This window comes from Gossypium hirsutum, chromosome D03 (genome assembly GCF_007990345.1).
Source record: "Gossypium hirsutum isolate 1008001.06 chromosome D03, Gossypium_hirsutum_v2.1, whole genome shotgun sequence".
In the NCBI taxonomy this organism is placed as follows: domain Eukaryota; kingdom Viridiplantae; phylum Streptophyta; class Magnoliopsida; order Malvales; family Malvaceae; genus Gossypium; species Gossypium hirsutum.
Window position 1 is genome coordinate 42,387,200 of NC_053439.1, and position 26,865 is coordinate 42,414,064.

A 26,865-nucleotide genomic window follows, 5' to 3' on the forward strand; every position below is an offset into this window, starting at 1 on the left:
TCTTGTTGTTATTGTATATTGTATAACACTTGTTTTATTGTTAATTTTGTTATTATTTTAGAGGCATTTGTTTGTTAAATTGCATCTATCTTAGTGATATTTAAGTATACATATTTTTTTAAAATTTATTTTCAATTTGTTGGGAAATATTTATTTTAATATTTTTAATATTTTTGATGTATTATATATATTTAAAAATTATATTAAAAATTAATATGGGCGGATCAGGCCTGAATTTTAGCATTTTTATCCAGACCGAACTTGAACAAAATTTTAAACTCATTTTTTGAGCCAAACCCGAGCCTAAAATTTTAATTGGACCTAACCCGGCCCATGAACATCTCTACTTGACACCCACAAATGGGATATCATTTATTCTATACTAAGTGCACTCTTTTATATATATATATATAAAAAAAGAATCTAAACTTGAGAAATATGATGGTTGAACAACTTATAAAGGAACTCAATATTCATAAGTATGGATGAATGAAATTCATCTTCAAAAATAAATTCTAAATATACCTATTTTATTATTTAATTAATTTCTTTGTCATATCTATATACTTATAAAAGGAAGATCTAATTGACATATGGTTCCACCTACATGTTTTTTATGACATTTAAAAAAAATTAAAATTGTCTCGGTGCCTTTGTTATGCCTAAATTTAAAATTTAATTATTATAATTAAATTTCTAATATAAATTGGTCAATGTATTTTTATAATATTATTAGCTAATCCAAATAATTAATATTATTGACTTTTCAATTAAAATGTCACATGTTTATATATAATTTGAAAAGCCTAAATGTCTTAGAAATATACCATCTTCCAAAGTCTACTTTGCTTTTTCCTTTTGATATTATAGGACAATGATCAAGTTTTTGCTTTGGCCCTTATACTAAATTAAAATTTGAATTTAAACACGTATATTTTAATTTTAAACATAATATAATTTTTTTACTTTTATTATGTCATTAATCAATTTAAACAGTTAATATTGTTAATTATTTCGATTAAAAAATTTTATTTTATCATTATAAGTTAAAAGGGACTTCATTTTTTTATACAAACATTTCCATTCATTTTTTGTTAGTAAATGTTTCTTCTTTCTTTATTGGTCACATGCATTAATTATTTGCTGAATGCTGGCACTGTCACTGATGCTGATTCAAAGCTAGTTGAATAAATTTTCTCTTCCTTTTTCCCCTCCCCAAGTGCTGTAGGACAGGTTAATGGTGATCCACTAACTATTCATCTAAATTTCTTAAAAAAAGAGAAAGAAATGGCACCCTTACACAAACACAAAAAGCATGTCTATATTTTGGATTCATTCCAAGCCAATTTGATTAGAAAATGTCTAACTACAAGAATTTGTTAAATGAGAATATATAATAATCTAAAGTCAAATTTATTCAGATTTTTAAAAAGAATTAAACCTAAATGCTCAAAATGATTCAAAAGCAAACTGGTTTGATTTTAAAACTAAAGCAATTTGGACCCCAAATGATACAAATCCAAGGACTCAAACTAGAATAATATAAGTGTCGTTGACCTGAGTAATTGCAGAGGTAATAAGGAAAACTTAGAGCTCACTTGATCAGATACTAATGAAAAATCACTGCAAACTATATGTACATATAAGGTAAAAAGATTGACTTCTTTGAGATGGGATTATTCTTATTTGATCCTTCGCTTTTTTCCTTTAGGTAATGTTAGGGAAACAAACAAAAAATCCTTGGTACTCAGTTAAACCTCATTACCATCAGTATACTGCAATGATCTTCATAAACATGCAGGCCTTTTCATTTTCTTACCACAAATAATGGGGGCCCAAGAAGTTTCCTAGTTTTGAACCTTAGTATTGAAAAAGACTGGTTTTCGTTCCAAAAAAGACATTGAGGTCGCCTGCCTCATCCTCCTGGTTCAATTCTAAAGAAGATTGTGCTTTTTCAGAAGAAACTATCCTCACAACTGAATTGAGACTTCATGGTGGTGCTCAAGGTTCCGAAGCACAACTTTTGCATAAATTTTGGCTTGAATAGGAGCTGTTGACGTAGCTGCAGTGGCACGTAAGACCCTTGGTGCTCCTGCATTTTGAAGGAGGCTTGAATGGTGCATTGCATGTCGTCCTCTAGGTAAGGTGAACTGCAAAATGTATTGCAAAATGGGAATTAAACAATATAAAAAATTTTAATAAATAGGATAGAGAATAGGCGTTTTCCTGCAAAAGAGCAAATGCAGAACATGACTTAAGTACAGAAGAAGGGTCCCTTAACATTCTGAGAAAGCTGTCAATCTCGGCACCACTGGAGAGATGTGTAAAGGAATAAAAAACGTATTAGAATACAGAAATGAATCCTGAAGGTAAGCCATGAACATGGAACTTGTGAAAATGTCATTTACATAGAAAAAAGTAGTAGGTATGGAAACTTGTTGAAAGCTGGAATGCAATGCAACATGGAACCAGTAGCCAGCTACTGTCAAGCTTAGCAGTAGCAAAGCAACTAGAAGTGCAGCATTGAAGCTTGACCGAATGCAACAGTTGCTTAGTTGATTTTTTTTTAATGTAATCTTGCTTAGTTACAAATTTGTGTAAGGAAGTTAGTAGGATTAGTCTTTGATGTAATGGCTGATTGGTCAGCTACTTTCGTGTATCATTTTAGCTATAATCTAGTCTTGTATTAGTTGGGGCAGTTAAACAATTAGGTAACTGTCAAGCTGATTTTTTTAACTCATTATATTTCAAAATTTGAATGAAAATACATGGTTGTTCAGTTACATTTGCTGGGTGTTCAAGTTCTGCTTGCTGTTTTTATTTTCATTTTCTTTTGCTTCAATTTTTCATTGGTTTTGCTTTGCAAATCTGTTATTGTTGTTGCCAATGTTCCAACAAATGGTATCATGAGCCTAAGTCTTTGAGGGGCCTTTATTATTGGTTGTATTTTGTCAAAAACAAAGCTTAAAAAAGGGAAAATTGAAGGCTTGAATTCAGTCTAGCAAAATGAGTTTCACTCCACCTCTACCACCTGTGTTCACTGGAGAAAACTATCACATTTGGATAGTTAAAATGAAGATATACCTCCAGGCACATGATCTATGGAGTGTGATTGAAAACAATGCTGAACCACCTCCATTGAGGCAGCATGCTGAGGAGCGAGCTAAGAAGCACAAGGCTATGGCATGTTTACAAAATGGTGTGTCTGATGTGATCTTCACTCGCATCATGGCCTGTGACTCACCTAAACAGGCATGGGAGAAGCTAAAGGAGGAGTTTATGGGGACTGACAAAACAAGGTAGCAGCAGGTGATCAACTCAGGAGAGACTTTGAAAATTTGAAGATGAGAGAATTTGAGACCATCAAGCAGTACTCAGACAGGATAATGGCCATTGTCAGCAACATAAGGCTCTTTGGAGTGCAATTTAGTGAGAGCAGAGTTGTTGAAAAAGTCATTACAACTCTCCCTGAGAAATTCGAGTTAAAGATCTCTTCACTTGAGGACTCGAGAGACTTATCAGCCATCTCACTGTCTGAGCTGATAAATTCCTTGTATGCACTTGAGCAAAGGAGAGCAAATAGGCAAGAAGAACAGCCTGAAGGTGCTTTTCAGGCAAAAGCCAGTGAAGGCTCGAGTTTGAATGTGAAAGGAAAAAAGCCTTGGCATAATAGGAGAGACAAACCAAGAAGAGATAAAGGAAAAATGGTGTTTCCACCATGTGCCCACTATAGGAAAACAACACATTTAGAGAATTATTGCTGGTATAGGCCAGACATCCAATGCAGGAAATGCAAACAGTTTGGTCATGTGGAGAAGGTGTGCAAAGGCAAGGCAAAAGAGGCTGCTCAGCAACAAGCTCGACCTGCTGAGGATCTGCAAGCTCAGGAGAAGCATGTGTTTACAGCATCCTATTTTGTTGGCACAACAAAAGCCAGCAGTGATTGGCTAGTAGACAGTGGCTGCTCATACCACATGGCATCTGATGCAAAGATGTTCAAGGACCTTGACAGGACCTTCACCTCAAAGATTAGAATTGGAAATGAGAAGCTAATTGAGGCCAAAGGCAAAGGCAATGTGTTAGTAAGCACTGGTTCAGGTAACAAACTAATCACTGATGTGCTCTTTGTACCTGACATAGACCAGAATTTGCTTAGTATGGGCCAATTAGTAGAAAAGGGCTATACTTTAGTCTTTAAGGATGGCTGTTGCATTGTTCAAGACTCACTTGGTCAAGAGCTAGTTACAGTGGCCATGACTGATAGGTGCTTCATGCTGGATGTAAGTCAAGTAGAAAGAAAGGCATACACCAGCCTTGTTATTAGCACTGATCTATGGCATAGGAGATTAGGCCATGCTAATTTCAAGTCCCTTGATCTGTTGCATAGGCTAAATTTGGTTGAAGACATGTCTAAAATTGATGCTAGTGGAACTGTTTGTGAGGTTTGTCAGCTTGGTAAGCAGGCTAGATTGCCTTTTCCTGCTGATAGTGCTTGGAGAGCTCAAGAAAGGCTCGAATTGGTGCATTCTAATGTTTGTGGTCCTATGAAAACACCTTCAATCAGTGACAATAAGTATTTTTCTCTGTTTATAGATGATTTAACAAGGCTTTGTTGGGTTTATTTTTTGAGGTAGAAGGCAGAAGTGTTTGAGGCCTTCTGCAAGTTTAAACCATTTGTTGAGAACCAATCTAGTTGTAAAATTAGAGCCTTGAAGATTGATAATGGCTCTGTATATGTGTCTGATAGATTTCAAAAGCTATGTAAAAGTGCTAGAATTCATCATCAACTCACAACTGTCTATACTCCTCAACAGAATGGAGTCTGTGAGAGGAAAAATAGAACTGTGCTTGATATGGCCAGATGTTTGCTATTTCAAAGCAAACTTCCAAGCCAATTTTGGGCTGAGGCAGTTAACACCTCAGTATACCTGCTCCACAGATTGCCAACTCGAACAGTTAAGGATAAAACTCCTTTTGAGGTTTGGCATGGAGTCAAACCAGTTGTAGCACACTTGAAAGTATTTGGTTGTGTGTGCTATGCTCATGTTCCAGTGGAAAAGAGAACCAAGCTCGAGAGTAGAGCTGTTCCAGGAATTTTTGTTGGTTATAACAGTAACAAGAAGGGTTATAGGGTGTATAATCCATCAAAGAAAGTTTTAGTCAGTAGAGATGTGAAGTTTGATGAAGATAGGGTATGGAGCTGGAATGGTGCTAAAGCAGGCTTGTTTGAAGAGAATCAGTTAGATTTGGTTACTGAACCTACAGAAGAAGGACCAAATGCTGATGCTATTGATGATACACCAGTGAGAGGCACTAGAACCTTAGCTGATGTTTACCAAAGGTGCAATATTGTTGTAGTTGAGCCTACTGACTATGAGGAGGCTGTCAAGGATAGGAACTGGAAGAAGGCAATGGAAGCTGAATTGGATATGATCAACAAAAACCAGACATGGGTGTTAAATGGGTGTTTAGAGCCAAATACAATGCTGATGGCTCATTGAACAAGCACAAGGCTAGGCTTGTGGTGAAAGGCTACAGTCAACAGTATGGAGTTCACTTCATGGAGACATTTGCTCCAGTAGCAAGATTGGACACAATCAAGCTTCTATTTGCTTTAGCTGCTCAGAAACAATGGAAGTGTATCAGTCTGATCGAGGTATCTTCATCAGCCAACACACATTTGCTTCGAAGATACTTGATAAATTCTGCATGCAAAACTGTAAAACAGTCAGCGCACTAGTGGCTCAAGGTGAAAAACTGACTAGTAATGGAGATCAGGAAAGGGTTGATGAAAGATACTATCGAAGCCTAGTAGTTTGCCTGTTATATCTAACAGCAACTAGGCCAGATATTATGTTTGGTGTCAGCTTGCTATTGAGATTCATGCACTACTGTAATGAAGCTCACTTGAAAGCAGCAAAAAGGGTCCTTAGATACGTTAAAGGGACTGCAAAGTTTGGTGTGATGTTTGAAAGTGGAAAAGAGTTGAGACTTGAAGGATACTCAGATAGTGACTGGGCAGGTTCTCTCGATGACATGAAGAGTACCTCTAGCTACTTCTTCACACTTGGATCGAGTGTGTTTTGTTGGAGTTCAAAGAAGCAATAGGCTGTTGCTCAGTCCACAGCTGAAGCAGAGTACATTGCAGTTGCAGCAGTTATCAATCAGGCCATATGGCTCAGGAAACTCCTTCAAGACCTTAATGAAAACCAAGCTGAAGCAACTGAGATTTGGGTGGACAATCAATCAGTAGTTGCTATAGCTAAAAACCTGTGTTCCACGGTAAGACTAAGCACTTTAAGATTAAACTTCATTTTGTTCGAGAGGCTGAGTAAAGAAAGGAAGTCAGCCTAGTTCATTGCAACTCAAGGGCACAATTGGCTAACATGTTGTCTAAGCCCTTGGGAGCTACTCGATTTGAAGCCTTGAGAAGTGCAATTGGTATGTGTTGCATACAGTCCAAGGAGGAGTGTTGAAATCTGGACTACAATGCAACATGGAACTAGCAGCCAGCTACTATCAAGCTTAGCAGCAGCAAAGCAACTGGAAGTGCAGCATTGAAGCTTGACCGAATGCAACAGTTGCTTAGTTGATTTTGTTTTAATGTAATCTTGCTTAGTTACAAATTTGTGTAAGAAAGTTAGTAGGATTAGTATTTGATGTAATAGCTGATTGGTCAGCTACTTTTGTGTATCATTTTAGCTATAATATAGTCTTGTATTAGTTGGGGCAGTTAAACAAATAGGTAACTGTCAAGCTGATTTTGTTAACTCCTTATATTTCAAAATTTGAATGAAAATACATGGTTGTTCAGTTACATTTGCTGGGTGTTCAAGTTCTGCTTGCTGTTTTTATGTTTTTTCTTTTGCTTCGATTTTTCATTGGTTTCGCTTTGCAAATCTGTTATTGTTGCTGCCAATGTTCCAAAAAAACTCTCTTTTTATGCAAATGGAAACCTCACTTGTATTTATAAAAATACATGTGGAAATGGACGCTAAAATTGACAACAGCTTCAAATTCACTACCTAAAGCTAGATATTGCAGGAGTGACTCTTCAATTTATGAAGAACCTATGTCTGACACCCTTTTTTGACATATATTTAGACAAGGACCCTTTAATACTAGGAAAAACTTGGAAAAAAACCAAACATAACGGTGTCAAATACATATCTGTATCTGGAACTGATACCCAATCCAAGTACCATAGGCTGGAAGTTTTTCCACATACTGCTCATAGCTATATGAGGATCAAGACGAACCTGGTGTAAGATTGGTAGCATTTTCGTCATCAAATACTTTCCCCCCATTGATTCATTTTCTCAATCTGATAATTTAAACTCTAGTTTGACTTCTTTGATTGTTCACCCCTTTTAGTTAACACTTTCTGGGAACTCCTTTTACAAGCAGGAGTGACAAGCATGGATGCAATAGGCATAAATGTATGATTCACTCAAAACTTGCCAATTGCCATGAACTATTACAAGAAAAGGTGCTAGTGTCTTGACTGTCAGCTTGTAAAGGCATTTCCTACAAAATGTATGGTGTAGACATATTGAATTTCATACAAATATGACTGAACAATGTTGAAACAAGTTGATCCCAGGTACAGAAAGTCCAGAATGGTGTTCGAGTCACTTTCTAGTCGAGTGAAAAAATAATCTTTTACTACAAAATGACTGGGGTGGTCTACTGGTCTTTTGCGTTTACTACAAAGTTCCAAAAGTAGCAAGAGATGCATACTGTGCTAGAGGTAAAAATGAGGATTCAAGAGATGGAGTCACTAAAACACAATGTTTAGCCTTGGCTGCTTCATAAATGAGTCTAGGGTAGTGTCATTAGTGAAAGGTACATATGTTGATGTTTCAATACATAAGGGGCAATATAAGTCACATCAACAAGGTCTAAGGCCTTAGGGTAGTTTATAAAAATCCAAAGGCTACCATCTCATCAGCAATTACCTCATGGGACTCGTTGCTCTTTTGGATTGATTTGCATTGTCTATGGAGAGATAGATAAAAGGGAGAGACGAATGAGAAAGACAGATACAGAGATTAAGGAAAGTGACAAGTGGATGCAAACATCATGTTCTTTACAAGAAGTGAGGAATGGTGTTAGAGAGTCGGTTAACAAATTAAACAGATTGATACAATATGCAAGTTTACTACCATAAACTCCTACAAATTTACCAGTTGAATATCAAATGCAAGGGCCAAAACATTTAAACCTGCATCTTAGATGTCCTGCTTCTAGTATTCTTATGGCTTCTGCTATCTGTGCCAAAGCATTTGGGACTAATGATGCAGCTGCGTAATGAAAGGTTTGTGGATTATAGAATGAGGTCACAAATTCTTCAACATGCTTCAAGGCCATCCTTCCAACCCCATCCATGTTCAGAATCTATGAACTGCCTGGTGATGAGGGCCCAATCAGAACAGATGTGTCTATTCTGTAAAAAGTTAAGCCAAAAGTTCTCAAAAGCAATTTTTAGAAGCATTTTCCTAGCAGTCAATTCTACCTTTTTACCAAAGCTTAAATAGTATTCTTTTCTCTTCTTATTTGCTCCTCTTGAGTAGAAAGCACTGCTTTTTTAATAATATATTTGAGGCTCCTAAGGGTTGAAAGCTGATTGCTGAAACTAAGAGTCCAGCATTCTAACACACAAGTATTGACAACTCGCACCAAGTAATTTGACATACCTCACGTCGAACATGTAAACCAAGGCTAATGCAGCCATAAAACGTGACATTTTTTAGACTGATGAAGAGCATAGATGAATATGGGGTTTAACTCCACCATCTTGTACTATATGGAGAGTATTTTCACGATAAAAGGCCAAATTCTAGAGTGCTCCAGCAGTAGTCTCATGGACATCCTGAAACTCAATCAAATACCACAACCTCAATTTACAGTTAGAAAGTAATACAAATGAGAAAATTATCAGTCACGTGGAATGCATGTCGCACATTGTTTTCAAATATGCAATTTAAAACATCATCATTTATAGGAACCATTATATTGATTTTCTATTAAAAGATCCAGTCTTATGGATTAGACTGAGATTATACAAAGAGGTTCAATATTTATATTGTTTATTGCAATGTAAAATTTTCAGGTTGAGTGCCCCAAAAGAAGGTTTTATTCTCTAAATAACCCTCATTGGCCAAAGCCTAACAATAATATAATCTGTTGTTGAGAATAAGAATTATAGCTGATTTTTAGAGATTCTAATTAGAGATATTTTTTCTTTACATGATTCAATACTTCATGTATATATATCTGTACATATTTATGAGAAATAGTTTTTTTTTTGATTGAGTTTTTCCTCAATATATTTTTAGAGTATTCATCTATAATTTCATCATGGTATCAGATATTTGATTCATTTTTTGGATAATTTTTTTTATTTTCAAAACTTTGTTCCAAAAACCCTAGAAACACTATATTAGTACTTTTCACCCTAGCCTTTATTTTCTCTCTCACCGCCCCTACCATTGGAGTCGGACTCTACTCGCCAACAAAAACCTAGAGTTCAATGACCAAAAGACGTGTGTGGGCCTCACACATCGCCACAAGGTTCTGCCTTTTTTGTTTCACGCACCGCACGTGGCCTTCACCTGCTACTGTTGTGTTTTTTTTATGCCATCGTTGTGCTCTCTGCTCCCTTTCGGACATTCTCCTCTAATTGGTGGTGTATTTCAGCTAAGTTTTTTTGTGTGGGATCTCTTTTGTAGTTTTTTGGAGTGATTTTTGTTATAATTTTTCCAGGTAGATTTTTTTAAGGTATTAGTCGTTTTTTTCAACATTATGTCGAAGGACGAGAAACTTGTGATTCCAACCAATAATCCCTCATTGCAAATTAATCCTGGGAAGCTTGATGGGAGTAATTACCTCGTTTGGTCAAAGTCTTGCTTGTTGTTTATCAAGGCTCGTGGATGGCAGGGATGCATCACCAATACCATGTCAAAACCTGAACTCAATGGTTTAATTTTTAGTTAGTGGGATTCAGCGAACTCTTTTATTATGGCATGACTTATCAACTCTATGCAACATCATATTTCCAAAACTTATTTGTTGCTTACTACTACGGAAAAAATTTAGAATATTGTTACTCTCACCTATTCTCATATTGGGAATGATGCGCAAATATTTGAGATTCGTAATAAAGTGCTTGGTACAAAACATGGGGAGCTAATGATTTCTCAATATTTTGTTGAATTAAGTGGCTTGTGGCAGGAACTTGATTATTATCAAGATTTTCAAGCAACTTGTACCAGCGATGCTGGGAAATTTCAAAAGATGATGGATAAGAAGCAAGTTTTTGATTTCTTGGTTGGGTTGAATATTGAGTATGATCAAATTTAGGTTCAAGTTCTTGGCAAAACTTCGTTCCCTTCTCTCTATGAGGCATACTCTTATGTACAACAGGAGGAGAGTCGGCATGTTGTTATGCTCTATAATCCGTCAATTGAGAAAGCTAGCCTCATTGCTAACCAGGATGGTCCGTCAAGTGATAAGTCTGGCAAGGATCACTTGAAATGTGACTATTATGGTAAGCCTTGGCACATTAAAAATTCGTGTTGAAAGTTACATGGTGACCCCACTGAGGTCGTGGTGGAAACCAATGGGGTAATTCTCATTTTCAGGAAAATTTGTCAGACTCTGTGACAACAGAAGTCAAGTCCACTTCTACTAGGAGTTTTACCTCAGATGAGATTCAACATCTCTGACGTCTCTTGTCTCAATTGGACTCTACCTCGGGTGCTAAGTGTAATCATATGAAATCAAGTATTGTTTTAAATTTTCCATCCACTTTTGAATCTTCAATTATTAATTCCGGTGTGAATAAACATATAACAGGGTCAAACAAAAACTTATTTAACTATACCACTTGTCCATCTAAAGATAGTGTGCGAATAGTCGATGGTTTCCCTTACCTCCGCCTCTAGAACATGTTCTATTGTTTGTACTCCCAATATCACTTTATCTTTTATCCTTCATGTCCCTAAATTTCTAGTTAATCTTTTATCTGTTATTACTATCACTAAAGCTTTAAATTGTAAACTTGAATTCTTTCCTGATCATTGTATCTTTCAGGACCTCTAGATAGGGAAGACAATTGGCAGTGGTAGATTATGTGATGACTTATATCTTCTGGTCCGATTGTCCAATATGTTCCAAGCCTTATTTAGAGAGAATAAAGATGTCAACCGGGATATAATTCAGTGGCATAGGCGGTTAGGACATCCATCATTTACTGCTCTTGCCAAGATGTTTTCTACTTTATTTTCAACAACTCAGTTGGATTGTTTAATGTGTGATGCATGGGAGTTTGCTAAGCATACAAGAAATAGTTATCCTTTACATAATAATAGAAGTACTATTCGCTTTGAGATTATCTATTCTGATGTTTGGGGCCCTACTCGCCTTACTTCTTTATCTGATAATCATTGGTTCGTTACATTTATTGACTGTTGCACTCGAATGACATGAGTTTTTTTATTAAAGTCCAAAAGTGATGTTTTCTTATGTTTCTGTTCTTCATAAATTGATTACTACTCAGGTTGATGCTAAGGTTAAGATTTTACGAACTGATTATGGAACCGAGTAAAACTTTAATGATTATTTAGAATCATATGGGATTCTACATTAGACCAATTGTCTTGGTACAAGTGCTCAGAATGGTGTTATCAAAAGGAAAAATTGACATCTTTTACAGGTTATTAGATCACTTATGTTCACTATGAACCTCGCAAAGCTTACTAGGGGGATGCAATTTTGGTTGTTGCTTATTACATTAATCAGATGCCTCTTCGAGTCCTTAATTTTAAAAGTCTCATAGAAATCTTATAGGAAAAGACGACTTACCCGATTTTACTGAAGGTATTTGGTTGTGTTTGCTTTATCCATCTTCGACATAGGACTAAACTGGATCCTCGAGCAATCAAATATGTTTTCATTGGATACTCTCCCACACAGAAAAGTTACAAATGTTATCATCCGCCATCTAGAAAGTATTATGTAAGTATGGATGTAACATTTCGTAAGAATGAACCCAACTTTTCTTCATCACAACCATCTCTTTAGGGGGAGGTTATTGAAAATGAAGAGATGACACCTTACTCTATTACTCTTCCTAAGGAGAATTTAGTTTCAACAAAAACTTTAGTTCAAGAGAATACTAGTGGACAATTGTTGGATAGGCCTGATTTAAGAACATACACTAGAAAAAGCAAGAAAGAAAATAACATCATACAATCTATTCTCTGCCTTGATTCTTCACTAACAGGTGAATCTTTTTTACCTGAATTGCCACTGATTTAGAATTACCAATAGCTCAACAAAAAGGTGTTAGAACTTGCACTTTACATCCTATATATAACTTTATCTCTTATGATTCCTTATGCTTATCTTATAGAGCTTTTGTTTTATTCTTGTTCTCTATGTTTGTTCCACAAGATTGGAGAAAAGTTATCATTGATCCAAGATGGAAGAAAGCTATGATAGAAGAAATGCAGGATTTAGCAAAAAATGAGACATGGGAACTGATTAATCCTCCTAAGGGGCAGAAAATGGTTGATTGCAAATAAATGTTTACTATCAAGTATAAGGCTGATGGTTAAATTGAAAGAATCAAAGCCAAATTAGTAGCGCAAAGATTCACTCAAACATATGGAGTGTGTCACACCTCATATTTTTATTAATTAATTTGTCAATTCATAAACAAGCTAATGATTGGTCAAGTGGTTAAGTGCCTAATTAAATTCCTAGAGATCCTAGGTTCAATTCCCCTAACTCAGATCTTCCTTTTAGAATTTTTGGAATTTAAAAAGGGATTGTCAACCCCCTTACCATCCAATCCATAGTTTCCATGCTTGGGAGGATTCTTCCCTTGTTTACATAGAACTTTTCTTCAATAGCCCTATTTTCACTCATTTGATCCCATTTCCATGCCATTTTTCTCGCATATTGTCTTTTTCCCTCCCTTACCATACCTTAACCGTCCAATGCACCTAAACACATGAAACATTTTTCTTTTTTTGTTCATTTTACTCTCTTCCTCTTTTTTTGCCGACCCTCCTCCTTACTATTCCCCTTTCTCTAATTTTTCTTCCATTTCACCACCTAAATCACCTCCACCAAAATCACCTTTTTTTTCTTTATATTTCTTCCAATCCTCCATCACTTTTAGCCAACCGAACCATCATCGCCACAATCAGACATCCACCATCGCCGCCATCTTCCACCATTCTTCTCTGTTTTTCTTTCTTTTCTCCTCATTTTCCTTGTAATTTTTTTCTACTCGGACAATTATTATATTTCAATTTTAGAAAGGATTTAGTTACATATTTGTTTCTAATCCATCCTTTTTATTTTATAGTATTCTGGTTAGTTGCGGACCCTCCTCTCTAATCGAATCATCGTGGGAATCGTTGAGCCCCTTTCCTCTCGATATTACGTAAGTATTGGTAAATCCTACCATACCAATCTTTTCTTTTAATCTCTCTCATAAAGTATTTGTTTGTTGAAGGGCTGACTATCATCAACAAAGAACACTCCTAGCATTGGAAGTGAGTCACGAATCCAAATCGTATCCATTAAAGCGTATGTAATGATTCATGAAAAGACAAGTCGTGGTTATCATTTTAGTATAAGGACTAATAAAATATTGTTTAATTAATAAAACATCGTTTTATATTCAAATATACTCTAGTCTAGCTAAATCCGAGCATGATCAACTGAAGAGACTAGTATTGCGTCAGAACTGCATAACTCAGGTGTGGGGATTAATCTTCTTAAAATGTGTGAAATTGTTATTAATTAAATAAATGTGATAATATTAAATATTTTTTTAACAAATTCTAAAACGCGAAGATGTGCAAATATGCTATGTATTCAAATTGATTGATAAATTCGTCTAAAATGAGGAATCTCAAGTAAGTAAATCTAAACTTACAAATCTGTGATGTTGTGAATGTATTGTATGTTTTCTGTTAAATGATATACCATGTTATTTATGACACTCATGTATTGTGACATATGGCATTATTTAATAAGCACGAAAATAAACATGCCACTGTTTCTGTTATTAATCTTATTCGCATGTTAAGTATGCCACTATATTAATTCGTAATGAAATCTGATTCTCATGTTAAGTATGTCACTGTGTTAATTCGTAATGAGATCTTCGCATGTAAAGCATGCCAACCAAAAATTATGTTTCGTATGTCATATCACATGCATGGGGATGAGATTATGTGAAAGGAGGAAGATTTTGACAGTTTAATAATCTGCACAACCTAATGGTTTAACCACATTATTTAACAGTATATTTGCAAATCTGGTGGCTTGACCATAATATTCTGTATCTTGCAGTTTGTCTGCATTATTTGATGGCTTGACCACAATATTCTATATCTGGCAGCTTGTCTGCACTATCTGGTGGCTTAACCACATTATTGGTGTGATATTAGATGGACGAGTTCTAGGGAACTCATTATAGTGTGTAGCAGAGATGGGTAGGAAATGTTTTATGAAAATCAACACTGTTTTGAAAAAGGCGTTGCATCGACATCATTGATATGCATACTGATAAAAGTGACTCTGTGATTATATATTTTTCTATATGTGTTCTGTTATGCTGTTGAGATTCTGTCTTAAATTTTGTTATTATGCAAATTGACCCACACTAGGCTTTAAAAGCTCACCCCTTTAAATTTCTGATTTTTCAGATAATAATTGAGGTTAGGCATCGGCTCAACTTACGGAGGTGCACTCAGATATTTTCGAATGAACTATCATACTTTATTACTTGATATTTTGAAACTATTATTTATTATTGTGGACTGTGACATGAGACTTTTTATTTGGATTTTGGGGTTTTTGGATGAGATTGCATGATTAAGCTTTTAAAATTATATTTTAATATGATTTATAATTTTGGTAAGAAAAGCTCAACGACAAACCCAACTTGATGTTGTTATTTCAAACTTAAAAATTCATTTTTAGAAATTTGAAATCTACTTTCCCACTTAATCAATGTTTTACAAGACACGTCAAACTACAATTTCAAAATCAACCAATGAAATTTAGTTATTTTTCGTTGCGACACTTTTTTCGAAATAAGATGTTTTCTGTATATATTCGAAACTCAAGTTTTTATCTAAGTTAATCAATTTTTGATAATTACTTTTCAAAAGAAAATTTATAGACACTACTTGACTTTTCTCAAGTAAGTCAAATACAACGATTTTATTAAATGACAATTTTCGGAAGAAAAATAGTTAAATGTTTTTCTGCGCCATCAACTTTGCCAATGTGATATTCGAGATTCGGCCATAACGTCTAGGTCGAGTTTAGGAGGTTACAGAGTGGATTATCAATTTGCTCCAATCACTAAACTAAACACAATTAGGATCCTTTTATCATGTGTAGCAAATCTCAATTAGGACTTACAACAGTTTGATGTAAAGAATGTCTTCTTACATGGAGACCTGAAAGAAGTGTATATGAAAGTTCCTCCAAGGTTCGAGGATAAATATACTCAAGGGAAGGTGTGTTGACTGAAAAAGGCCTTATATGGGCTAAAACAATCTCCTAAAGCCTGGTTTGACAGATTTAGTGAGGCCATGGTGTTGTTTGGCTATCGACAAAGTAATACTGATCATACCCTCTTTATAAAACATCACAATGGTAAAATTACTCTACTTATAGTTTATGTTGATAACATAATTATGACAAAATACAATAGGAAAGAAATGACCCACCTTAAGAAACAATTGGCTCAAGAATTCGAAATCAAATACTTGGGAAAGTTACAATTTTTCCTTAGAATAGAAGTGACTAGATCGAAAGAGGGAATCTTTATTTCCCAAAGAAAGTATGTCTTAGATCTTCTGACAAAGACTGGCATGTTGGGTTGCAAATCAGGAAAATCACCTATTGAGAGTAATCACAAGTTACAAGTAGGGATCGGTGAAATGGTAGATAAAGGGAGATATCAAAGACTCGTCGGACGATTGATTTATCTTGCTCATACTCAACCTATTTATGCATGATCCTCGTGAAGCCCATATACAGACAGTATTGCGCCTTTTGTGCTATTTGAAGTCTGCACCAAGTAAAGGTATTCCTTTCTCCAAAAATAATCATCTCAAGATAGAAGTATTTACAGATGCAGATTGGGCTGACTCTCTTGATGACAGAAGGTCTACAATAGGTTATTGTACTTTTGTGGGAGGAAACTTAGTCACTTAGAGAAGCAAGAAACAAAGTATTATTGCTCGATCAAGTGCAGAGGCTGAATATAGGGCCATGGCTTAAGGTGTTTTTGAGCTTTTATGGCTGCGAAAAGCATTGAAAGAGCTAAAGTTGTTGAATGAAAATGGATCAACCTTATACTGTGACAATAAAGCGGCCATCAACATAGCTCAAAATCAGCACGATAGGACCAAGCACATCGAAATGGATCGTCATTTTATTAAGGAAAAAATAGTCAATGGTGTCTTAAGTTTATCTTATCTAACATCCAAAAAATAGTTGGCTGATGTTTTTACTAAAGGGCTTAGCTATAAGACTTATCATAGTCTTCTCTAGGGATTATAGCTGATTTTTAGAGATTCTAGTTAGAGATATTCTGTACTTACATGATTCAATGCTAATGTATATATATCTATACATATTTTTGAGAAATATATAGTTTTTAAATGAGTTTTTCCTCAATATATTAGAGTATTTATCTCTAGTTTCATCATCTGCCCAGTCACATCAACTTTAAGTCATTTTATTCTCTAAATTGTTTTCAAAAAAAATTCAAAGAAATCACAACCAATGCAATTGCACTAACAACAACATTAGATAGAGGATAGTCATAATAAGATTACAATCACAGTGAATGTAAAGAAAAACATCTTAAACTAAATTTGAGAGAAACGACTAATTTGCAAGCAAGGACTGAAAAACTTACTTCAATATCTGAGCACGCTAAGGCAATAAGGGAAGCTATACCGCATTGTCTTCCAATAGCAATGCTACATTAATAGAAAATATAGAAATATGTATATCAAAATGGCTATTTATAACCAATAAAATAAAGGAAAGGAGGTTGAGTCTTTCAGTTTGACATAATATTACACAATTGAGGCCTAAATCATTGTAGATCATACATTCTGTAGATGCATGAAAACTGAAGATGAATTACATCTAGATTTTAAGGTTTACACACATGTATTAAATGCTTCAAACTTTAAACTAAATAGCACGAACAAGGCCATCACCACTAGCATTCAATTTACAAAAAAAGATCTTTATATAAGTATATAGTACCAAAGCAAATGAGATCTTTAACCTACGAACTGGTTTGAAAAGTATTCATGCATAAGGTGAAAAAAACAAACAATTACAGATAAGAAGTTTCATGCAATACCTATTACTTTCTGATACTGACAATCCCCAAAGGGCATTTGCAGCTCTTTCTTGAAGACCCCGGGAGGCACTTGAGCTAGATTGAGTCAGGGCAACCTAATCATGCAAAACCGGAATAAAATGTTTCAACAACCTGCAATAGGGTTGATAGCAAAATAATATATTTGAGCAAAATCACAACCTAGATGAGGGTTATTAGTTCAAGCAGTGGAATCATAAACTTCTATTTTACTTGTCTGGAGGTATAGGCAAAATTACTAATAGAATCATGGAGGCAGAGAGCTTCTTTAACATGAACGCTTCTCTATATCAAACAAAATCATCTTTAGCACATGTACTTCCTTCCATTTTTGACATCAAACACGGTTATCTTCATTGTTCTTTTATGTAGAGGTGAGCAAACCTCAATTCGATTCGAAAAAATCGAAAAAAAATTTAAATTTCGAGTTAAACTAATCGAGTTACTCGAGTTATTCGAATCAACTCGATTTTTTTTCGAATTTCGAGTTCGAATCGAGTTGAGTTTTCGAATTCGAATAACTGGAATAATTAAAATAATTCGAATATCAAACTATAATATTTTACATTTTTATCCTAAACTCCCAAACTTTTTTACTTTTCCCTCAAAACTTTTACTCCTTCTCACTTTCCCCCAAAAACTTTTACTCCCCTCCCCTCCCAACCCCCCAATCTACCCAAAATCCATTTCCCACCAAAATTTTACTCTTCCATTTACTTTTTCTCAAAATTTTACTCCCCAAAACCCTCAAAACCTTTTATTTTCCCCCAAAATTTTTACTCCCTCCCACTTTTCCCCTAAAACTTTTATTCCCTTCCCATCCCCCTCCCATCTACCCCAAACCCTCCCCCTCCAAGTTTTTTTAATATTTTCCCTCCAAAATTTTACTCCCCTTATTTACTTTCCCTCAAACTTTTATTCCCCAAAACTTTTTATTTTCCCCCTAAACTTTTACTTCTCACCCTTTACTCTCAAATAAAAAATCAAAATTATCCAAAAAAAAATCACTAAACATAAATAGTAATAATTTTATTTATATCTACTATTTATATTATTAAATTAAATTTCACATTTATATTATTTATATTATTAAATTGTTTAGTCATATTGAATATTTATATTAAAATTGAATTCTTAATTATGCCATAAAATATTCGTGTTAAAATTTTATATTGGTATCAATTTCACATTTTATTTTTAAAATAACTTTTATTAAAAAAATCATATGTTTATATTTAATATATTTTTTAATTCCAAAATACATAGTGACAAGAATCTAAAGATAATTGAAACAAGTAAGCAAACAAATAAGCTAACCAGTATATAAAAAATTAATAAATAAATTATGAGGTGATGAAAGTTAATAAAAATTTTGATTAAGGTGGACAAATTTTATTACGATGGGTGACAATGGTTACAAGACCCAAAATTATTTTTTAAAATTTAACTCAAATAAATATATTCGATTCGATTCAATTCGAATTCCATCTCACTCGACTCGATTCGAGAAAACTTCAAATAAAGGTAGGATGATAAAATGAGATTCGAAAACTCGATTAACTCGAAAATTTTCGATTCGATTCGATTCGATCGAATGCTCACCCCTACTTTTATGTAGTTTTAGTTGAACTATAGAATAAACTTTGTATAAACCCCAATTTAGGTTTAGATTCAGTGGGGATATATAGTAGAGACCTCCAATTAGTATTGCTAAAACTATGAAACATCTACCTCAAGTCTAAACGTAGCTAATGCAACAATACTGCCACAACCATTTTAAAGAAAAGAATGACTAGCATATTACGAGTCTCCTGGATTGAGGCTTTGCATATTAATTACCTTATTTTTTATGTTTGAAATCATACATTTTGTGTCCTATTCTAAATGATTGTACTGAATCTTTACAAATAATTCAAATTAAAATAAGAATAAGGAGAAAAGAAAACCAATTGAAAGAGAAAATATGTCAAATTTTGCTATTAGACCGCATAAGTTGTGGATTTAGTACTTGTACTTTAATTTGGTCATTTTTAGTCCCTATATTTTTAGAATTTAAAAAGTTTAGTCCTAACCAAATGATCACTATTAAATTCATTAAGTTAAGTTCTGTTATTTTTAAAATTTGATGTGTCAAACATATTTCACATGTGTAATGCTATGTCTATTTGTTACTTTCACATATTACTCACAAAAGATCAGTTAATAGACTTAAACAATTGCCGTTTGCATTAAGACTAAAATTTTGAAATTAAAAAAATATAGCCACTAAGAATGATCCAATTGGTGAAGGTAGAATAAATATATAACTTTACATATAATACATGACTAATGATATAATTTAACCAAATAGATTTAATTGCTACCATTATGTTAGGACTAAAATTTCAAAATTCGAAAAGTACAGGGACTAAAATTGATCAAATTAAAGTATAGGTATTAAATCCATAATTTATACAAACTATAGGGTCTAATAGAAGAATTTGACAAAAAAAAACTTGTTAACATTCTTATTATAAAAGTAACCATAACTGCAAACTACAAAGAAATTATCAAGGGCATACACATAGCATGGGATACGATCAAATTAAGACCAAGATAAAAAGCATGGTAGAAAAACATTTAATAGTTGTCTAACAGGTAACGAAATACTTGAGATAATTTCATAATTGATGCATCATATGTAAAATAAAACAGAACAATAATTTACTTGAAAACTGAAAACATGAAATAATAAGGTTTTGACATGCAATTCATCATACCAGTGCCTCAACACCACCAGCTGCAGCAATTGCTTCTCGATTTTTGTCATCAAATGATAAATTCCACAAAGCACCAGCCGCTTCCTGCCTGCTTGTTAGTAGATATGAATAAATAAAATGGCATTTTGAAAGGTGGGTTTATGAGTTCGAGCCTAGTTAATAGATGCAATTGCTCACTGGAACGTTTAGGGTGAAATCCCAAGTGTCAGGTAATCTACTCTAGAAGTCATTATTATTGCAGCATGTGATATGAAGTAAAGTAGATTACCTTACAGCTTCATTTTGAGAATAAGTAAGTTGCACCAATGCTTCCAATGCACCTGCCTCTTGTCCAATAGCAGCATTATTGCTATTGCTATCCCCATGAGCAGCCAAATTAGCCAAGGCACGAGCAGCCTAGCCAAGAGAAGAAGAATTCTATTTATCAAGAAAAAATAAATGCTATCTGCTGAAACGATAGTTTGCATAGAAATGCAGAATTATTCTCATACTCTTCAAGAATGGGCTCATGATTTATGATAAAAGTTCGAAAGCAACTGAATGAAGTTAAGGGCTACTTCTTCAACTTATAAAGACATCCCCATTTGCAGGCATATTATTGACCAGGGATAGTATGACCACTTAAAAAATGAAATATGACAATTTTCCAAGTCCTGAAATTAAAAACTTGAAAAAGGATCCAGTTAAATATTGCATTACTCCATGCCTTGTTTGATAATCATAGAGTAGAGGGAGCTATAATCATTAGGCACTCTGAGTGAAAGTATTAGATGCATATTCCATGGTAAAGGCGAAGGTACTTTGCAGTCAACTGTCTTTGGTTACTCAGACATTATACCAACCTACTATGGAAGACAAGAATAGTCTCGATCAAATTCTTTAATCTCCTTATGGTTATTACAAATGCAGATCCATAATCTTTTCAAAAGGACTTCTAAGAAGTCTATTAATTATCCTAAACAAATTATATCAATCAATAACAACGTATCATAAAGAAAACCATCAGCATCAGTTGTCATTCTCAATGTACAAAAGAAACTAAAAACAAAATACCTGCTCTTGCACTCCTTCAAATTTGCAAGTGCGAGCAAGCATCGCTAAAGCATGGATTCCACCAGCCACAGCCACCTCCATGCTGCATTTCTCATCAGCTCCCAAATTTGCCAGTGCTCCAGTTGCATGTTCCTTCATACAGCAGAGGATCAATTTAGCTCTAACAAGAATGCTAATATCTGCAGGAAAGAACAGGTAAAGATGCATACAAGAAGCCCATCAGTGTTTGAAGACCATTTGAATATAAGGTCAACTAAAGCTTTTATACCACCGGCCTCTGCAATGGCACCTTGAAAAAGAACAGGGTTGAATGAAGATAGAAAATCTGAAGATAACTATCAATACAATTCTTCAGTTTTCACAACCTTATGATCATCCCCAACAGAAAGATTCAACAGCCCCCCAGCAGCCTCTTCAGCTACCAATCTGTTCATTGATTTTGCTAAATTGGCAAGAATATTGATTCCTCCACTTTCAGCAACAGCTTTTGCAACTTTTGAATCAATGGACAAGTTTGCTATGGCCTGAATCCCAACAATAAAAAAATGACTAGTCCAGTACCAAAGCAACTTATAAAAACAAATTCCAAGGAGGAGAATTATATGAGAGCATAACTTCTAAAATGGTATTCATGAAAACATCCAAGTTCAGCCGTAGTGACTTCTAACATTGCTTATAATTCATGAAAGTAACGAATTTTTTAACTTTTAGTATATTCTCGGAAAATAGAGGCAATTCATACTTTAACTGCTTCAGACTGAAGCCCCTCTTGACAAGATCTTGCAAGGTCCAATAGCAACCGTATTCCATCTCCCCGTAAAATTGCCTCAGCTCTCTGGCAATCAACAGTAGCATTTTCATCATCAATGACTACAAAACTTGCAACAGCAGTAGCTGCTCTTTCTTGAACTTCCTCCTGTGAACTTCGCAATAAACTGAGTAGTACTGCTGCCCCTTGTGTGAGCCAGAAATCGTCCAACTCCTTCAGATTATTTTCAGCAATACGCAAAAGTGAATATGAAAAGACCCATTCAATCCAAACAACAATCTCATCCAAGTTTTTATCTCTATTCTTTGTTCTCCTCCAATACTGTAACACATCAGTAACATTTTTGGAATTGTCAGCAAATAATGATGTCACTCCCTTGAAAATGCCATTCAGAAAAGTAAGCAATACTCTGCCTTTGTGACTTTGCATAGTGTTACTGTCAACTTCACCCTCAAAAACTGGGCAATTCAAGGCACACAGTACTTTCAAATTTTGGGATGATGACAAAAACCTTGTAATAGCACTCAGATTTACATCAGTTCTAGAAATGTCTAAACAAACCATGCAAGGCAATCTACTCAAAACTTGTGCTGCAGATCCCCATTTCAAGTTTCTAGTCCCTAAAACTGATAAAAATTTAACAGAATTCAAGTTTCCAAGAGCAACTTCATCAATGTTGTCTGATTCGACGAACCCAACATCCTTTAACTTCCTACAATGTTCAGCCAAAGCATTTATAGCATCTCCATTAATTTCCTTAACACCTGGCATCCAAAGCCTCCGCAACCTTGGGCAGCAATATGCAAGTGCTTTGATTGCATCACTGCTTATTCTCTCACAAGCATCTGGGCCAAAATGGACACTCTCAAGCATCTCATGTCTTGCTACTATCACTGAAAGTGCAACATCAGTAATGTCCCGACAGAAACCACCACTAATTTCTCGAAGTTCCCTTGCTTGAAGACTAACTAATGCATCTACTGAGCCGGCTGCATGAAATTTAAGTCTCTGGAGATTCTTGCATCGTGGGGAGAGTGAGACTACAGCTCCAGTGTTAAATCTGTGAGAACGGAGGTCCAGTGACCCCAGAGTGAATGATAACACTCTAGAATAACGTATTTTTATGTATTAATTATGTATTTATTCTGAGTATGATCCTACTAATTTCAGCTATTTATGATTTTTTATCTCATAGGAACTAAATTTGAGTCAAAAATAAAATTAAGGGCCAAAAGCGTAAATTTAGAGATAAAATAGGCCAATGTGCGACACAAGGAAAAGTTTTTGTCAAAAGTGAAAGCATGGAGGACACAATGGTTGAAATATAAAAAGAAGATATTTTATTCTATTAAATTCTATTTTAATTATATTAGGATAATTAATATTGAGATAATTATTAAGGATTATTTTTAGGATTTTATTTTATTTATCTTTATTTATCTTCAATTAAATGTATTTATCTTTTAAGAGTTTAAGTAGGATTAGGCTATCTCCCCTAGCATTATAAATAGGGGGTGAAGTGACTCAAAAGAAATCCATCTTTTTTTCTTTTTCTATAAACATTCTCTCCCCAAAAGTCTAGGCTTTTGTTCTTTTCATATTTCCTTTCAATAAAATCTCCATTTTTATTTTATTTTATTTATTTTCTTTTCCACTACAACCATGAGCCACTAAACCCATCTAGCCAAAAGTTGTCGATATTCCCCAAAAAGGGTTCTTGAGGCTTAGAGTCCGTACTTAGCCTCCTCGCCGAGTATTCATCATTTCTCCGCACTACGGGGCTGACGCTTCCGTCCATATCCCTTAAGAAGTAAGCTTTTCACAGTCGATTCATTAGCTTACTGCGTCAGAGGTTGGCGAGCCTAAGAGACAAAATGGTGTGGGATTCGCCATTGAGAAGTGTTGATCTAGCATAAGACGATCCCACAGAAACGATTGTTAGCTAGAGTCAAGTTCCACTAAATCATAAGTCTAAATCCTTGGAGCTGGTGGTCGTAGGCGTCCTCTTCCACTATAACTAGCTTATTCGGTTTGGGAAGGATTATCTAAAAGTCGAGGATTGAACCCAAGGCGGAATGAGACAATTGGAGGTTGGAATCTCCCATAAGAATTTCCTTTCTCTAAACTCTATTTTTAATTTCTCAAATTTTCGATTCAATATTCTTAATTATGTTTTTATTTTATTTTTCGTTTCCAGATCCAAACATTTAATTCTGTTATTTTTTTATTTTTTTATTTTTTTCCAGTAACGCAGGTTTTCTTGGGCAAGATTCTGCCGGGATTTCACGGAACAAGATATTGTGCAAATCCAATCCCTAAAGATTTGACCCTACTTTCCTTTTACTATTCTTTTTCATTATTTATTAGGGATAAGATATTTTTAGTGTTTTCAACGACCGCGTCAGCGAAGAACTTAAGAGCCTAAATGTTTGGCAAGTTGATGCCAAGCTAGCTCGATCTCGGTAGTTTAAATAAGAGAGTAGTTGAATAACTGAATCATCAGGCAAGGTTGTCCAATCAACTCCAGAAATAGTAGCTGAAGCCAAACTTCCACAGTCAAGGGTCTCTGAACTAATGTTTGTCTTTTCTCCCCAACTATGTTCACGTTTCTGCCTCACTCTTCGACTCATATCCTACAAGTTTTTCAGCACTACAAATGATGACAACAGAGAGAACCAATATTTCTCACTCAATCAAGTTAGAAAATCTCAATGATCAACTCAATCAAAACTCAAACTCGGGGGGAAAAAATCTTGAACCTCAATTGAAGAAACCAAACAAACATTTTTATGAACATGCTACGTAATTTTTTTCAAGAACTAAAGACCCAGTAAGAAGAATCTCAAATTTCAAGCCACAGACACGAAAATAATCCAATTTTCCCAAGAAATAAGCAATGAACGTAATGATCAATCTTGAATTTCAGTAAACAAACAAATGTCCCATCAAACAAGTTTCATTTTTTTCCCTACTACAAAACTACAGAATCCCATTAACAAAAAGTCCTCAAATCAAACATTCAATCAAATAGCCTTTTCCTCAATCCCCAGACACCCGGAAATTCAATTCTCCAAAAAGTCAATAACCCCAGTGCAAAAAAGAAAAAAAATCGAAGTATAAACATAAAGAAGCAAAAAAATGTACCTTCAAGGCAGCAGAAGATTGGAATGGACTGCGGAGGAAGATTCTTTGAAACAGAATAGAAGCTCAATATATATAAAGGGTCAGTAAAACCATGTGGGTTAAAAAAGTAAAAGCAGTAGAAGTTAAAGCCAACAAGGATAAACACACCACTTACATTCCAACTTTCTTACTATTCTTTAGAATTCGTCACTCATTAATTTATTACAATTTTTTTCATATTATTTGTACTGTCAAGTCTACTGCTTTTCCTTTGGACGAGTAGAAGTCAATACCAGAAGTTCTTGCCTATACTTTGTATTGGGGAAAAAATAAGCACGATAAAGTTTATAGGGACTAAAAACTAATTGAGCTCAACTAGATTGCAATTTGCAAGTTTATAAGGACTGCTTTTTAGAACATGCAAATCAGTCGATTGGGGGGGGACTGATGCTTCAGTACCATGAAGTTAAACAAATGATATGATAATATCATGAAGAATTAATAATGGTAGAGGTAAATTGCAGATTTTAGTTAATCATGAATAGGATCAAATATAGACAGGTTTTTTTGTAGTAAATGATGCATACTATATTTAGAACTTCCTTTTCCTACAACTATGAAAAAAAAATGGAAAAGATTTAATCTGATGTTGTTTGGAATCTCTTTTCCTATAGCTATGAACAAAATGAGAAATAGAAAACCAGAATTGAAGAATTTCAGAGCTTTATAGAACTGTCATTGAAGTCCAAAATGCACAAGAATATATTACAACAGTGTAAGAGAGATACCATCTGATCAAATGGATTTCAATACTGTGATCAAATATGCTACGTATAGCAAGGGTCACTTTCACTGAATTAGGATCAAATCTCGGGGACTTCATAATTCCTACAATTCCAATAACAACTAGTTTAAGTTTGTTTTGGTCATTTCTGATATTTTTTTAATATTTTTTAAAAAGTTTCGGTAAAAACCAACTACATCACAACCTATGTAGATATGTGTATACATATATAAAATAAATGATATCTACACATTCATTGGTTTTTTTATTTAAAAAAGTAATTTTAAAAAACACTTAATTCATAATTTGGTTCTTGAAGTATATCCATATTCTAATTTTGGTGCTTAAACTTTTTTTTTGTCCCAATTTGGTACCTAAAGTATCAATTTCCATTATTTTCAGTCGTTAAAAAAATTGTTAGGCAATTTTGTCCAATGAAAAAGCGCCACGTGACATGTTTTAGCCAATGAAAAAATGTCACGTCCCAATTAAGTCTATTTAAAATAAAAAAATTAAACTTACATAAAAAATAAAAAAATTCTAATATAAAATTTTTAAATATTAAAAAAATTATTTTGACCAGTCATTGATCAATCACATAGAACACACCAAATGTAACACCCTCGGTACACCCTTGAGTTAGGAACAGTACCAAAGCTAGTAAGAAATATTAGAGAATTTTAGAAGCGGGTAAATAGGATTTTCAAAGTGTTAGTAAAAGAAATAATTAGAGTTGATAGAAAATTAGAAATACTTCTATAATCAATTTTTGTGTTCACATCTATTTTTAATCTTCCAATTATTACTCTAGTTGCAACTGACAGGAAAATTCAACAAATTATTATATATTTTTATTTCATGTCTTGTATCTATGTCCAAAATTTTCAAGCATAATAGGGAAATGCCTGATTTGTCGTAATTTGATATTTCAAATTAG

General features: G+C 34.3%; 1 long non-coding RNA gene and 1 pseudogene across 1 annotated transcript; one reads left to right on the top strand and one right to left on the bottom strand.

Annotated features, from left to right (window-relative positions):
- Positions 1-1,574: 1,574 nt before the first annotated feature.
- Positions 1,575-24,682, bottom strand: LOC107949889 (protein ARABIDILLO 1-like; annotated as a pseudogene).
- On the top strand, positions 13,051-16,524 carry LOC121215497 (uncharacterized). The gene is made up of 4 exons (XR_005911370.1): positions 13,051-13,285; positions 13,379-13,456; positions 13,529-13,568; positions 14,730-16,524. It is a non-coding gene; the product is annotated as an uncharacterized lncRNA (long non-coding RNA).
- Positions 24,683-26,865: the final 2,183 nt, after the last annotated feature.